This window comes from Notamacropus eugenii, chromosome 4 (assembly GCF_028372415.1).
Source record: "Notamacropus eugenii isolate mMacEug1 chromosome 4, mMacEug1.pri_v2, whole genome shotgun sequence".
NCBI lineage: Eukaryota > Metazoa > Chordata > Mammalia > Diprotodontia > Macropodidae > Notamacropus > Notamacropus eugenii.
The window spans coordinates 112,944,866-112,962,177 of record NC_092875.1 but is presented as its reverse complement, the minus strand read 5'-3'; the positions used below and the strand labels follow the sequence as shown (position 1 = coordinate 112,962,177).

The 17,312-nt window shown below is 38.5% G+C and overlaps 1 long non-coding RNA gene across 1 annotated transcript in view; it reads right to left on the bottom strand.

Moving 5' to 3' along the window:
* LOC140500499 (uncharacterized) overlaps positions 1-17,312 on the bottom strand; it is a 51,952-nt gene that overhangs the window by 8,616 nt on the left and 26,024 nt on the right. The window contains exon 2 of the long non-coding RNA XR_011965763.1: positions 1,475-1,530. This is a non-coding gene — a long non-coding RNA (uncharacterized lncRNA). The remainder of the gene's footprint in view (positions 1-1,474; positions 1,531-17,312) is intronic.

Below are 17,312 nucleotides of genomic sequence, written 5' to 3'. Positions count from 1 at the left end.
ATCCAGCTTTTGCTTAAAGACCTTAAGTAAAAGTAAAATTTATTGTTTCTGATGTAGCCAGACCAGGGTCTATCACAATGGGACTAACCATTACTTCAGATTCAAAGATTCAGAGAAGTGAAAGGTGCCTTAGAACACAGAATGTAAGAACTTAGAGGAACCTCAGAGATCATGCATGCAATCCCTTCATTTTAAATATGAGGAATTAGGCCCAGAGAAGTGAAATGACTTGTTAATGGTCTGTCAGTGAGTCAGTGGCAAAATAACAACGAAAACCCAAGTAGCCTGGTTCCTACTCCAATGTTCTTTCTGAAGACCAAAAGAAAATTGTACCATGTGATTTTACTAAGGACAAGGTTGGGTATTACAGTGAGAATATAGTGACTGATTCATAGACTAGAAAGTTGAATTGTTATAAATGGAATCATATCCCTAAATTAAAAGTTTACAGGGGTTAATAAAAAACCTGGAAATCACTGAATCATTTTGTAAAACAAAAAAGATTCTCTTTTAACAGACACCATTCAATAAATTTCAAAAAGCAAAATCTGCTTGTCTTTAGACTATGTTCTAGATTTGATATTACCATGTGTAAACATATCTGAATAGATTTTTATATTAATATGAATGTTCCTGAATTGTGGAATGTGTCAGCAAATAAAGGAAGTATCTAGGAGCTGTAGAGAAGAAGGAGTAGACCAGATAACCCAGAAGAGGGTCAAGTCCCCCCTCTCCCAGCATTTGTGCCCTAGCCCTAAGACTGCTTTGAACAACTCCCTTGATCTTTCAGAAGATTCAGCTTCTTTGTCTGTGAGTTAGGGCAAGATAGTGATTATTAAAAGGTCTCCTTTGTCCCTTCTGTCTCTCATTGGTAGAGAGGACTTATGATGAGGAAACATGCATTGGCTATACAAGGGACAGAGTCCCTTGGGACCCTAAATGACTTCCCCAGGGTCACACAGCCAAGATAGGTCTACTCTAGAGGCACAACTTCTGGTGACATTGCCCTGATTCCAAGGTGAACTCATTCACATTCTCACAACATAGGTGCTTGTTAAATGTATGTTGTTTGTCAAATAGAGGGCTGTTGATATTTCAGGCATCAGTCTGTGAGTTGGGGTAGTATTCCTCAGGACTTCCTTGAGCCCCTTAAAATGGTATCAGGTAAGCAATTTGCCTTCTCTACCTAATGTTCCTGCTAAAATTAGCTTTGGCCTTTTGATTTCTGCTTTTTTTCTCCTTTTCTTTCCCTTTCTCTTTTAAATGTTTAACTGTTCAATTTTATAGGTGGAGAGAATTTCTTCTGCTTGTTTTCTACGCTGGAATGAAGGGGAGCAGTGCGGAAGCTGGTGAAGTCAGAGCCGAGAAGGTTTGCAGTGGGCCAGCTGGGAGGGATGGCCTGGAATTCACTTCACAATTCACCCCTTTGATCTCCAGACACAATTACCATAAACGTAATCTGAAGCATACAAACCATATGTGAGTGTAGCACACGTGGGGATCTCAGAACATTCTGGAAACCAGATCAGCCTGGGAAATGAGGAAATGGAAACCGTCAACATGAATTAATACTTTCCTGGAATGTCCCCTCCCCAATCCCAATAGAACAGGGGTCTCTGTCTAGGACTGCTGGATGAGAGGTTATTTCCAGAGATCACGATGTTGTTATCTGTATGGATGTGGATGCCCCCAAGGCCTAAAGGATAAGGCACAAACTTCTAAAGACCAGGGTTGCCTGGATTCTAGTCTTACCTGAACTATTCTTCTGTAGCTGGGAGAATTGACAAGATACTATGAAGGAGTGAAGAGAGCGAGGGTTTTGAACTTGGACTTAGTGACATAAACAAGGTATTTGAATATTCTGATTCTGAACTTTCTCTTCTATCTGATGAGGATACTAGTAATACTTGTGCTACCAAACTCACAGATTTACTATGAGGAAAGTCCTTTGGACACCACGGTAGGCATCAATTTGTCAATGAGTAATTTATAAAGCACCTACTATGTGTCGGGTGCTGGAGTTACAAAGACAACAATGAAGTAAACCTTGCCCTAGTGGCGTTTACATTTTATCAGGATACAGCTTAAGTCACCATATAAAAATACTCACACACATACACATATATACACAAATACACATTTAACATTTTGTAATCCTTACTGCCACTATTAGATTCAAAGTACTGAATAGTAATTTGAATGTAAACCAAAGGTGTTTTTAGAAGTACTTAATGATTTTACTATTTTAGCTTTTATATACACATAAACATAGATATATGATATATATGTGCCCATATTTGTATATATGCACACATGTGTGTACATATACACACATTATTATATATTATTTTGTGTACATATACCCATCCACATTTGTGTGTATGTGTACATGCCTGTGTGTATGTGCATATGGGTGTATGCATACACACATATCATATAAAACTTGAGTGCTGCCTTTAGTCATTTTAGTATTTTGGTACACACATACTTACACTAAAATAGCATATTATATATTTTATATCAAAATACTCTATATTATGTATGTGTGTATGTAGATGTATGTTATGTATGTATATATGTGTATTGTATATTTGAACATATACATGAAATATTTGTGTATATCTATGCTTGTACATAGATATACATGTGCATACATATATGCATTCTATGTATACACACATGTGCATCACTATACATGCCTGGGCATATTTGTCTTTGTTCACAGCTAAAATATGCATATGCATGTGTATATTCACATATATGCATAAATACATATACATGTATTGTGCATATGTGTATATGCCTGTATATAAAGCTTATATACATGTATGTGATTATATGTGAACATTTCATTTTAGCGATGCATCCTATACATACAGGTGGTCCAGAGCTAGATCAAAACAGTCTGCTTTCTTATGTAATCTTCACAGCTGTCCTGAAAGGTAGCTAGTCAGTGTATTACTCTCCCCATTAACAGGACTTTACTCCAAGCTAAGTGTCACGATTTCTCTGCCAGTACTCTGTAATGGAACAAGCCCAATTCTCCCTTGTTTCTTGGAGCAGCCAGTCTCAACTCTGCTCTCTTGTTTCCAAGGGCAACCACTCTTCTCTTTGTAGCTTCATAGGATGGAGAGCTAGAGGAGATCTTCAATATCACTATGCAGTTAAAATCAATAACCATTAGTTAAGCACCTAATATGTATACTGCAAGCACTATTCTAAGAGCTATGAATATAAAGAAAAAAAGTAAATACTCCCTGCCCTCAAGATGTTTATATTCTATCTGAGAAAACAAGATGCACACAAATAAATGCAAACTACGTAGAAAGTAAATACAAGGCAATATGGTAGGAGAGAGCAAGAACTAGTTGCTAGAGATGGAGGAGAATCAGGACTGTGTTTCAACTGATCTTTGAAGAAAACTAGAGATTCCGGTAGGTGGAGGGAGTACGTTCCAAGCTTGGGCAACAAAGGCAAGGACACAGGATCAGCAAGTAGGTTCCTTTGACTGACAGGTAGAGTTCAGAGAAGGGAGTAAATGAAAACTTGAAAGGGCAAGCTAGAGCCAAGCTATGAGGAGCCTCAATATCACTCTGAAGAGTTTAGATTTTATCCCGAAAGCAATAGGGAGCAAGTAGAACTTTTTGAGCAATGGAATGATATGGTCGGGACTGTGCTTTAGGAATATCTCTTCAGCAGTTGTGAGGATGATTAGGAGGAGGTGCAGGCAGATGTGAGCTAGAGTGTAATTAAAAAGCTATTGATATAGTCCAGGCAGAAGGTAATATGGAATGAGGTCATAAATTAGGGTAGTAATAGTGTGTGGGTATTTTTCACTATTCAATAAGTAAATCCATTTCATTATGGTAAAGGATGTGTATGATATATAATGCACTTATATATATTATGCTTCTATATAATATAAGATGCAGCTATATCTGTAGCACACATGTGTGCATGTGTATGGAAGACAGGGAATGTAAGAAGACAGGGCAAAGAAGAGGGAGAGGGAATGTGAGCTGATACTAGCAGCTCACTCCATGTGTTATCAAAGTCAGACACCCATCTTTGGAAGTGTTGGAAGCTCTCTGTGCTCCTGTCTACCTTTGCCATCAAGCACAATTGTTTTCAATTAGAGAGGTCTGAGCATTTGAGCAAAGTTCCGATTCCAAATGCAGTGTATATTTAGAGCACAAAAGGGCAAAACTTGAAATAAGATCTGTTTTCTACTGCCCCAGAACCTAGTGTGAAAGTGAAATGCTGGAAAGGTTTGTGATCAAGTGACCAACATTATCAAATAACCTTTCATTAAGTCAATAAAGGCAGCCCTCCCTACTCTTCGCTGCACTAAAGCAGGATGCTAAGCACCCCCCAAAAAAGGATTCATTTCTAAAATGCTGCCCTCCAATGCTCTGCCCTGAACAATAATAATTATTACTATTACTTAAGTATTTATTATTATCATAACAATTGTAATACATAACAATTTCATGATGCTTTAAGGGTTGCAAAGCATTTTGCGTATGTTATTACATTTAACCCTCACAACAACCCTGGGAGGGAGAAGCTATTAATAACCCCATTTTACAGATGAAGAAAGAGAGTCTGAAAAAGGTTAAGTTATTTGCCTAGGAACCTACAGCCAAGTGTCTGAAAATGGATTTCAACACAGGTCTTCCCGATGCCGTCCATCATGCTTTATACTGTGCCACCTAACTGCCTTCATTCAGTCTGAGAAATATGTACACTGTTCAGTTCATTTCAGAAATTTCCCCAGGAAAAAATATAGCTAATCCATTTCCATTTTGGAAAGGGATCTTTGAGACTGTCTAATCCAAACCCATAATTTTACCGGGAATTAAAGTTCCTTGTCCAAGGGTGTGCTAGTAAATGTTTAAAACTGGTTCTCTGAGGGAAAAAAAAAGTATACATAACACACATTTTAAGTTGAATTTGTATTATTATCATTTTTACCTTCACTTTTTTAAGTCTACACAGGAACAAGAAATTAAGCCGTGATGTTTGATGTTTGCCAATTTCCAAGGTATGAATGATCACACTGGAAATTTAACAATCAGCTCAGACATCTGTTTGAGTTGACTCCAGTATATCCCTGCCCTTGTCTTAGATCACTCAGGTAGATCACAGGTGAACAGAGATTAGATCCTAAAATTCCTAATTCTTAGGCCAAGTGTTTTTCCAACACAGTAGATTGTCTCCCTTCTTGTGATGATTTTTTTAAATAAATCAAATGTCTGCTATGTGCAAACCACTATCTCAAAAACTAACTAGGGACACAAAGAAAGTCTATGCCCTCAGAGAGCTTGCATCTGACTGGGAGATATATAGATATATGGGTGACCATTTCAATGAGAAGGTAGTACTAACAACTAGAAGATTAGACAGGGCTTGAGGTAGCACCTGAATTGAGCCTTGAAAGAAACTAAGGAATCTAAGAGGTAGAGATAAGATGGACTCCAGATTTCAGGTTCACACAACCTGTGCAAAGGCAAAATAGTAAGAAAAATAACATGGGGTTCACAGAATACCAGAGAAGCCAGTTTGTCTAAAATTCTTGGTCAAAATAATAATAATAATAATAAAGATAATATGAGCAAAGAGTATGTGCGTATATGTTTGTCCTTTGTTGCCAAAGAAGACCACGTCATCAGTGTGGCATGCCTTGCACTTGACTTTGTTTTGAGTGAGGGAGGGCTGTACAGGTCACCAGCCTCACTTCTCCTCCAGAGCCATCTGAATCCAGAGCCATCTGAATCCAGTGACCAGATATTCATCAGGATGACTGGAGATGACCCAGGATGAGGCAATTGGAGTTAAGTGACTTGCCCAAGGTCACACAGCTAGTGAGTGTCAAGTGTCTGAGGTGATATCTGAACTCAGATCCTCCTGACTCCTGCAATGGTGCTCTATCCACTGCACCACCTAGCTGCCCCCATCCAACATAGTATGAACATTGCAAAGCACTATTCTAGATGGGAGTGGGGAAAGATTCAAAGTTTAGAAAAAGCATGGTCCCTTGACCTCATAGAGTTTATAATCTAGATTAAAGAGGCTGTGAACCAACACAAATAACTATACTTTGCATATAATTATGAGGTGTTCCAAAAGTCAGGGCTGAAAACTGCATTAAAGACTTGCAGAGCACCCTGTACGTCAATGACTTCTAATTTCATTGCTGTGGGAATTCCTCCTGTTAATACCTATTAAATTTATCTATAACAAGGTCTTTGTGAGACTCCAAAGAAAGGTTGGCCCCAGCTCTAGGGAATCTGGAGAATTTCCTGAAGAACATGGCATTTGAATAGGGGTTTAAAGAATGAGCAGTAATATAATAAATATAAGGAGGAGGAGGAGAATTAGGAGGAGGAGGAGGGCATTCCAAGCACAAGGATCAGCCTGAGCAAAGTTGTGGTGGTAGGAGAGAGGAAAGGTCTCTTCAAGCGTAGAAAGCAGAGTAGTTTGGCTGGATTACATGAAGAGTGATAGTATGACACAAGCTGAGAGAGTAATATAACTGATATCCGTATAATGCTTTCAAGTTTCCAAAGCACATTACCTCTATTGACTCATTTGAGGCACATGACAACCCTGTGAGGAAGATATGATGAGCACGATTCTTCCCATTTTATGGATGAGGAAACAGAGAGGTTAAGAGACTTGTCTGCGGTCACACAATTTGTGTTAGGGGTGAGTTAAGAACTGAAGTCAATCCCAGGTCTTGCACACTTTCCTCTATCTCACACCCTTTGTCAAAGGTAGTGTAGGATCAGATTGTAGAGATCCTTTAATGATAAACAAAGGAAGCTCAAAAATTGCCCTCTGGTTTGTATTACAATGACCTTGGATTCCATTTTGGCTCAGATTCATAGGATCATAGGTTTGGAGCTGGAAGAGGCTATAAAGGTCATCTGGTCCTACCCCCTCATTTTACAGAGGAAAATGGAGCTCAAAGTCCCAAGGTCCTGCAAGGTCACACAAGTGATCTAAGAAACAGAATCAGAATTTGAACTCAAGTCATCCGGCTCCAAATCCAATGTCTTTTCTGTCGGTCCGTACGTTTTCCTCACCCTCCGCAAACATGTTCTGTCCTATGTTGGCATGCTCTAAACACTGTCTTAAGCTGGCAAGTAGAAGCAGCATGAATTTTTAGGTTCAGATCAAAAGCAACAGCTAGGAAAGGGTAGGACCTCTGGTTTATATTACAATGACCTTGGATTCCATTTTGGCTCTGGTTTATGGGATCAGAGTCTTAGAGCTAGAAGAGATGGTAAAGGTCATCTAGTGTAACCCTCCCTCATTTTACAAAGGAAACTGAAGCTCAAAGTCTAGAATGACCTTTGAATGGGCCAAGTCCTTAGCAGGAAACGTTTCATGTTTCTGTGAAATGTCTGCTGTCACTGTCAAGGGTTCATCTCCTTTCCCCATCATTTCTGACACTGGTCCAATGGTGGGCTATAGAAAGGGGTGGGGGTGGAAAAGTGTGAGCAGTCCCCCCCAACCCACCCCACACTACATTCTCAATTCAGTTAACGATTGCAGGAAGTGGTTTGTCAGTTTAGAAGTAGTCACTGCTCTTAGCCTTTCTGAGAAATGAACTTGCAATTCTCTAAAGATAGATTGTGCAAACCAAGGAGAGGGGGGCCTAGGACCCTCCAGCCACAATTCCCCAGACAAATCCTTCCAGAGACCCATCAGAATGCTCACAGTCCCCCTCCACCCCCACTCCCCAGCCCCTACCCCCAGTACAGCTGTTTCTGGCTGGACCAAACGAACAATCCGTGGCCTAAGGGCTCTTATGCAAGGCTCAGGTTTCGTATCCCCACTGCTTGAATTGTGCTCTGAAAAGGAGAAAAAGTAAGAAAAAATTGGGGGCAGTGTGGGAGGGAAAGGGGTCTTCCAGCTGCTCATATCATTTATTGTCCCTGGAATCTTAACTGTAACTTCAAACTGCATCTGCATTTTCTGAAATTAAGTGATTTAGCCAGAGGTTCACAGGGAGTTGAGGCCATTCTCCAAACTTTATTGCCTTCCTGACTAGAAAACAGGTGGTAGCATCTATAAAGTAGGGGTCAATGGAGAGGAAGGGGGTGGGGAGCAAGGTAGAGGCTGTAGGAAATGGTCGGGGGCACAAATAAATAAGCAACAGACATAAACTGGCTCCAACCTACCTCTACAACTTCTCTTCCCCTGCTCTATGGTCCAATCTCCTAGTCTTCCTGCCATTCTTCATACTGGATACTGCTCCTCTCATCTTGCCCCCTTTGCACTAGCCATCTCTCATGATTGGAATGTATTTCTTTCCTCACCTCTACCTTTAAGAATCCCTTGTTTCCTTCAAAACTCTCCTCAAACACCATCCTCTACAGGAAAACTTTCTGGTCAGCTCAGGATTGAACACCTCCTCTCTCAAAAAAAGTACCCTATATTTATCTTTCCTGTATTTCGTATATTTTTATTCACATATATATTGTCTCTCTGACAGAATGTATGTTCTTTGGGGGCTTGGAGTAGTCATTTTTTGCAATTGTAGCCTCAGACCTAGAATATAGTAGGTACTTAATAAATGTTTAATTGGTTGATTGAGAAGAAATTAAGTCCATCAAAAAGAAAATCCTCTGAACCAATCATGCATAGCCACTTCTAAGAAAGAGAAAATAAGAATAACTCCTTTTTAAGAAACATAAGAGCACAGTATTTAGGAGGTCAGAAAGTCCTAGGTTCAGGTCTTCCTTCTGACATCTTCTGGTTATGTGACCCTGGCAATGACTCCTGAAAACACTCAACGAATTATAGTTAGGATTAGAAGTTATAGTTCCAAGATTCTTAACCTGAGATCCATGGGACTGATCCATGGATAGATTTCAGGAGGCCCATGAAGTTGAATGGGAAAAAAATTGAATATTTGTTTTTTACTAACCTCTAACTAAAATTTAGCACTTATTCAATTATTTAAATACATTATTAGGAGTAGTGGTCTAGGACTTCACTCCACATCCAAAAGAGGTTCACAACACACAAAAAAGATTACGAACTTCTTTTATAGATTAGCTGTGGAGGGATTTTTCACATCGAGTCCTGATAAAATCATAGTTCTATCTGAGTCACAAACAAACAAAATTCTCATATTAATATTTTCCCATGAGATGTAAAGAGTTTGTTGTTTTGTTTTGTTTTTCTCTATCATTCTGAGAGATTGAAAGTACAAGAATTAGAATCGTCCCCACTTTACAGATGAAGACATCACAGAGAAGTGAAATTATTTTTTCCATGGTGACATGGAAAAGTATAAGTTGCAGGTCTGGGATTCAAAGGCAGTACTATTAACCCCACATCCCTGCCTTTCTCTACGAAACCATAGTGTTTTAGAGGAATCAATCTGAGTCATGGATTTGAACAATTCCTGGACCATTATGGAATGATCATTTCCTTAGAAAGATGACCCCTGGAGGAGAAAGAATTGTCTCTAATAAGTATTGTGTAGTGAGGTTCAGGATATACTCTCTCAACCCACATGCACGCTAGCAGTTCACATTCCCAGGTTGGCTGGTTTCAATGGGTGGGGGTACAACTGAGAAGTGGGGCTTTTGTAATGCTATTAGTTCAAGTTTCCATTCTGGTATGTTCTGCCTAATATTAACAGTCAGTGATAATTACCCCAGTCTCTTTTTGTATGGACCCTCATATTTGTCTCAGTGACCACTTTTAAAACTTCTTCACAATGTAGTAAGCAGATGGGAACAATCCCATAACACCTGTACATATTCTGAAGCAGGAGTAGAGCATCTCCATTGCACAGCATCATGATCTTCCAAATGGAGATCTACATTGTTTGGTACCAGGAGAAATAGACTAGACATGCTAGAAAGACTGAGGCCCTACTGGTCAGTCTCTCAATTATAAGTACTAAAAAAAAAACAAAAAAAAAAACACAACTATAGATTCATGTAATACTAATGCACTATTATTGGAGTTGTGAACTGGTCCAACAATTCTGGGAAACAATTTGGAACTATGTCCAAAGGACTATAAGACTACACACACCATTTGATGCAGCAATACTGCTACTAGGTCAGCACACCAAAGAGATCAAAGAAAAGAGAAAAGGATATATATGTATAAATCATATGCTAGAAATCAATTAATCAATCAATAATCATATGCCATAAATAAAAAAAACTTGATCAACTATGTTCATATAACCTCAATCATATACTACCAAAAAGAAGAAATTAATAAATGGATGGATACATAAGTATGTGGTAGAAATAAACTAATTCCAATCAGATCCTAGAAAGACTGAGGGTCCCAATAGATAAGTGGTCAGAGGATATGGACAGCCAGTTTTCAAAAGAAGAAATCAAATTATATAGTCATATAAAAATGTTCTAAATCACTATTGATTAGAGAAGTGCAAATTGAAACAGTTCTGAGGTACTACCTCACACTATCAGATTAGTTAACATGACAGAAAAGGAAAACGATAAATGCCGGAGGGAATATGGAAAAATAGGGACACTAATGCACTGTTGGTGGGGTTGTGAACTGGTCAAAGCATTCTAGAGAACAATTTGGAATTATAACAAAAGGTAATAAAATTGTGCATACCCTCTGGTCCAGCAATAACACTACTAGATGTGTTGCCAAAGAGTTCAAAGAAAAGGGGAAAGGACCTATCTATATCTATATCTATATCTACATTATATATATATATATATATGCAAAAATATTTATAGTAGCTCTTTTTGTAGTAACAAAGAATTGGAAGTTGAGGGACTGTCCATCAGTTGGGGAATGGCTAAACAAGTTGTGTTGTATGATTGTTACGGAATACCATTGTATTATAAGAAATTATAGGGAGAATGGTTCCAGAAAAAACTGGGAAGACATGTATGAACTGATACAAAGTGAAATGAGCAGAATCAGGAGAACATTGTACATCGTACAGTAATATGGCAACAATGATCAACTTTGAAAGATTTAGCTACTCTGATTGATACAATGATCCAAGACAGTTCCAAAGGACCCATGAAGACAAATGTTATTCACCTCCAGAGAGAGAGCTGATGAATTCTGAGTGCAGACTGAATTATACTTCTTTCCCACTTGCTTTACGTTTCTCCCCTTCTATTGTTTTGTTTTCAATACAAGTAATGTGGAAATATATTTTGCATGCCTTCAACATGTATAATTGATATCATGCCTCTTGCCTTCTCAATGTGTTACAGAAGAGGCCAAAGGAAAGGAGATAATTTGAAAGTAATAAAGAAAATTAATGAATGTCAAAAATAAATTAATTAAAAGAAAAAGAAAGACTGGAACTCAATTGGCCAATCCTTGGTTATAAATAGTAAAAAGAAAACAAATAAAAACCATGGGCCATAGTTATCAGAGTCTACCCTTTCTCCTATTACAGTTTAGCTTTTTTTTTTCTGGTTTACTCTGATTATATAAGACATATATGACATATACATGTCATATATGAAATATGTCATAAGAATGTTGAGGGCACTGATAGCTCCACCCACAACTTGCCAAGTCAAAACACATCCAAAGACAATACTCATGGCATTATAAAAGAGAGGGTTCCAGGACATATACTATTGAAACAACTAACACAGGGTGGGCACTTCAAAGGTAGTCAAAAGACATTGTAAGATAACGCATTCTGATCTTACAGGCCATCTAGTACTACCTCCCTATTTTCCAGATCAAGAAACTGAGGCCTAGAGATTTTAAAAACCTTGCTCAAGGTCAGATGGGTCTCAAAAGTGACGGAACCAAGATTCAAATCTAAGTCTTCTGACCCAAAATCTAGTACTTTTCCCATTGTACCACACATAAGTACCCCACTCACTCCGTAGCATCATCCATTCAGCTTATCAAAATGACCTTCCTAACTCACACGTCTGAAAATTTAACAAACTCCAGTGACTTCAGTATAAAATATAAAATCTTTTAATTGCTTTTTGAATCCCTTCATAACCTGGTGCTTTCCTACTTTTCAGTCTTTTTGAAACTTACTTCACTCCCCATCACTGTCCCTCGACTCCAATCTCCTTGCATTTCCTCATACAAGACATTTTATCTCCCAAACTTGGGTATTTTCACTAGCTGCCTACCATGTGTAAAATACTCTCTCTCCTCACTTCTGTCTCCTGACTTACTTCAGGTCTCAGCTAAAATCCCATCATCTGCAAGAAGCCTGACCTAGTCTTCCTTCATAACAGAGCCTTCCCTCAGATTATCTCCCAAATGTTCTGTATGCCTTAACTGTCTGTACTTGTTTGTATGCTGTCTCCTTCCTTTGATTATGAGTTCCTTGACAACAGGAACTTTGCCTCTTTTCTTTTGTATTCCGTATGCTCAGCTTAGTGCTTTATACATTGTTGTTTTTGTTTAGTTGTGTCCAATTCTTCATGACCCCATCGGGGGCTTCCTTAGCAAATGTACTGGAGTGGCTTGTCATTTCATTCTCCAGTTCCTAGCACATAGTAGGTGACTTGGCTCTCCGATGATGAAGTCAATAAGTCAAGTCAACGAGCATTTATTAAGCACTTACAATGTGCTAGGTACTATACTAAGTCCTAGGGATACAAAAAGGAAATTCATAGACATAATCTCTGTCATTGAGGACCTTATATTCTAATGAAAAAGACAACATATAAGCAAGTAGGTAAATACAAGTTATTAACAAAGTGAATGGAAGGTACTTTGAGAAGGGAAGGTATTATCAGTTGGGGTAGACAAGTAAAGTGTTCTGTAGAAGGTCTGTTTTGAGCTGAGTCTTGAAAGAAGTTAAAGAAACCCAGTGGGGAATAATGAGGATAGAACATTCCAGGACTGGGAACAGTTTATACAAAAGCACAAAATTGAGAACAGAGAGTCATGTGTGAGAAATTGCAAGAGAATTAAAATTATTGTTGAAAATGTAGAGTAAGCTGAGGAAAGTAAAGCACATGAAGACTGAAAAAGTGGGAAGTCAGATTGCAAAGGCTTTTAAATACCAAATAGAATTTTATATTTGATTCTGAAAGTAATAGGGAGCTAGCACAACTTACCGAACTAGGAAAGAAGGGGAAATGATCAGATCTATTATTTAGAAAAATCACCTTGGCACCTAACTAGATTAGAGGGGGAGAGTCCTGAGGTATAGAAATTAGTTAGAAAGCTACTACAGAAGTTGAGGCAAGAGGTAAATGAGGGCTTGAATTAGCGTTGTGACTGTAGGAGTAGAGAGAAGGGGGTGAATAGGAGAGATATGGAGACAGAAATGAAAGGATTTGACAATGAATTGGATATATAGGGTGAGTATGAGTGAAAAGTCTAAGATGACTCTGAGGTTGGGAGCTCATGTGACTATGAGGATGATGGCATTCTCAGTGGTAATAGGGAAGCCCCAAAGAGGGAAAGGTTTGGGGGGAGGATGAAGATGATATTTCTTTGGGATATGCCACATTTTAGATGCCTCTGGAACATCCTATTCGAGGGATCCAAAGGCAGTTGGTGACACAAGACTGCAAGGCAGGAGAGAGACTAGGGTTTAATATCTAGATCTGAGGGTCATCTGTGCAGAAATGATAATTGAACCCATGGAGGCTAATGAGATCATCAAGTGAGATATTATAGAGAGAAAAAAGAAGGCCCCGGACAGCATCTTAAGGGATATACAGTCAGTGGGCATGATCTGAGTGAAGAACCCATATACGAATCCCACCCTTGAAGAATCAGAGAAATTAGAACTTAAAGGGACTCAGAAAACATCCAGTCTATTTTCCTCATTTTTTTTATTTTTTACAGACAAATGAACTGAGGCCCAGAGAGGTTGTTACTTACCCAAGATCACACAGATGCTAAGTGCCAGAAGTGAAACTGAACCTTCCTGTTATTGTTATTCAATCATTTCGGGCATGTTTGACTCTTCATGATCCCTTATGTGGTTTTCTTGGCCAAGATACTGGAGTGGTTTGTCATTTCCTTCTCCAGTTCCATTTTATAGATGAAGAACTGAGGCAAACAGAGTTAAATGATTTTTCCCAGGGTCACACAACTAGTAAATGCCCGAGGCCAGATTTGAACTCAGGAAGATGTATTCCTGCCTTCAGTCCCAGTACTGTATCTACTATGCCACCTAGCTTCTCTGAATCAAAATCCATTTCATTTCCATTGTACCATAATCTTCTCAAATTCTTATGAGTCTGTTCTATGGCTCTTCTGCAATCTAAACCATCCCTATTCCTTCAATTGTTCCTTATATTGGCTCCTGCATGCTACACCTTGCCTACTCCAGACTCTAACATTTACCCCCATCCCAAGTCAGTCAACTAGCTTTTGTTAAGCATCTACTATATTCCAGTTACTATGTCAAGCACTAAGACCCTAAGTACCAAATGACTTCACATAATACCCTGAGACATACTTTTCTATCTTCTCCCACCCTTCAAGGTCCAACCATACTTCCTGACATTTTCTCAGGATCTGAAAGAGAAAGAAGCATTGTTCTGTCACCCTTTCCATGCCTAAGGACGGAGACCTTATGTGAAGAAAAAGTAGGTATGTTTGAAGGAAAAGAGCTTAGAAGAGTATGACTCTAGATTTGGAAGCAACCTAGCCCAATACCATCCCATTTGGCAGATGATAAAAATAAGAACCATGGAGGTTAAGTGGTTTGTTCAAAGTCACATAGCTATTGAATAGAAAAGGGGGAATTTTTCCCAGAACCTCTTACCCCAAATCCACTTTTCCACTGTCCATGTCACCCCTATAGTATCCCAACACTATCCAAAGGTTATTCTTGGTAAAGATTCTAGAGTGGTTCCTCTATGGAAATTCAGTTCTTCCAATGCCTATCCTAGCATTCAGAATTTCACCATTAGATATTCATTCCATGGGGACAAAAAGACTTTTTGGACTTTCCCAGATGCTAGTTTGTTCTCCTCTAATGTTACCTCATAGCTACTCTCTTTTAGGTTGTATATTCTGATTCCTGTAGACCTCTCCCTCATTAGAATATATACTCTTTAAGGGAAGGAACTATTTGAGCTTTTTCTTCATATCCTCAAAACTTAACAGAGCTCCTAGAATAGAATATGTACTTCACAAATGGTTGTTGATTTACCATTTGATTAAAATATAAATATTTGAGAAAACTGAAAATCTTAAACAGTGATTGGCCAAAGATTCAGGTAATATATTAAAATGAGTGACAGAAGATAGTCATTTGAGATGAATTTTAGAGTCTGACAGTGGGATACCAAACCTGAAATCAGGAGAGAATTCCCAGAAAGAAAAGCAAAGACCCACCTGACCTTGTCTGCAGTTTTTCTTAGGCCACTCGTGCTCAGAGTCAAATCAACAAATTTATTAAGCATATCCTATATGTTATATGAACATTTGTTCGAAGTCTTTGACCTACATTATCTGCATCCTGTTGCACAATATGATGGAAAGAGCACTGGAGGACAGGAGACCTGTCACTAGTTAGAAGTCATGCGACCTTTGCCAAGTAACTGATCCTCTCTGGACCTCTATGAAATGAAGAAGTTAAATTATATCTAAGACAGCTTACAGTTAGAATGAACTGTGATTCTAAGTTACTCCTGTTGAGACAGTAACTTCATTAAAGGAACAGTATAATGCAGACTCTGAATTTCCTAGAAAGAGCTGGATGGAAAATAGATGAATCTCCTTTTTTCAGGGCAGCATGGTATAGCGACAAGCCTGTTTTCAGAGAATCTTAGTTTGAAATCCTCCTCTGCTGCTTACTACATGTATGAACTTAGACATGTTAATTCACCTCTCCAAATTTCCATTTCATAATCTATAAAGGAGAGAAAGTAAATGTTGATCTAGACTGGGAATTCTTAACCTTGAGTCCATGGACCCCCATGGGAGTCCATGAATAGATTTCAGAGGATCTATTCATGAACTTTGGAGGAAAAAATTTACATCTTTATTTTTACTAACCTCTAACCAAAATTTAGTAGTTCTTTCAATGATGATTGTTTAAAATATATTATTCCAAGAAAGGCTTTGTCTGACTGGCAAAAATGTTCCATGACATAAAAAACGTTAAGAATCCTTAATCTAGAGATATGGTCTCTGCCAAATCTAATACACTGCAGTTGAACATCTCTACCCTTCCCCCACAGGCTGTAAAGACTGCAGCAGCCTAGCAGCCAGCCCTGCAGAGTTTCTGGGGCTAATAGGAACTTCTTTGGACAAAGACAATGCTTCTTCCTTGAGTCATCCCAGAAATCATTCCCCATGCCTCCAAGAGATTGGGGCAGCAAACCAAGAGAGAAAAGTGAGAAAAAGGGAAAGATGCAGTAGCACCACCACCACCCCATGAAAAATGATTACAGCTGTGGTTGGACTGACATTGGCATGGACAACCACCCTGATACACACATGTACATTAGGTATTTGTGTCTTACCTGAAGAAATTCCTAGTTATACCTTTGAGGAATTTGACATCTGGGGACCAGCTTCATTTGTTAGGAGAGCTTCATTACCAGAGGGATGACCACTTAAAGGAATTTTTTTTCTTTAATATGCCACAGTGCCTAATGAAATCATCTCCTAAAGACTGGAAAGATCCTGACCTGCTTCATGATAGTGATTTTAGTTAGTGCCCTTGCTCACTGTGTTCAAACCCTGTTTGAGGCACTGAAATGGAGGGAAATATAAAGATCAATTAAGACATGGACCATCATAGATCAAACATTCTACTAGATGAATAGATTGTATTAAGAATATTGATTCTATATACTGAGAAGAAAGAGAAGAGGCTTCCCAAATGTTCCCTGTGATACAGGAGTAAGGAATCCTTGGCAGAGTTGAGTCTTCGTAGTCAGGAGAACTTGTCATGAGTACAGCTCTGCCACTAGCAAGTCACTTTTTCCTGAACCTCACTTTCTTCATGTATAAAATGATAGGGTAGGACCAGGTAAAATTGAAGATTCCTCTCTGATTCTTATACTTAATGGTCAAATTGGGCTTGCCAATACGTGAATGGCTTACACAATTAGAGAAACATTAATTGCTAATAGGTAGGTCAAGTCAATATGATAAAAATGATAACACTATCTAAGTTAACTTATTCAGTGCTGTACCAATCAAATTACCAAAAGAAAATTTTGTAGAGATAGGAAATATAATGAAATTCATGTGGAGGAACAAAGCATCAAGAATCTCCAAAGTAATAATGAAAAAGTGAGAATGAACAGGATCTAGCAAAATCTCAAGTAATACTGTAGAACAGTAATCAATAAAATGGCTTTGTACAGAGAGAG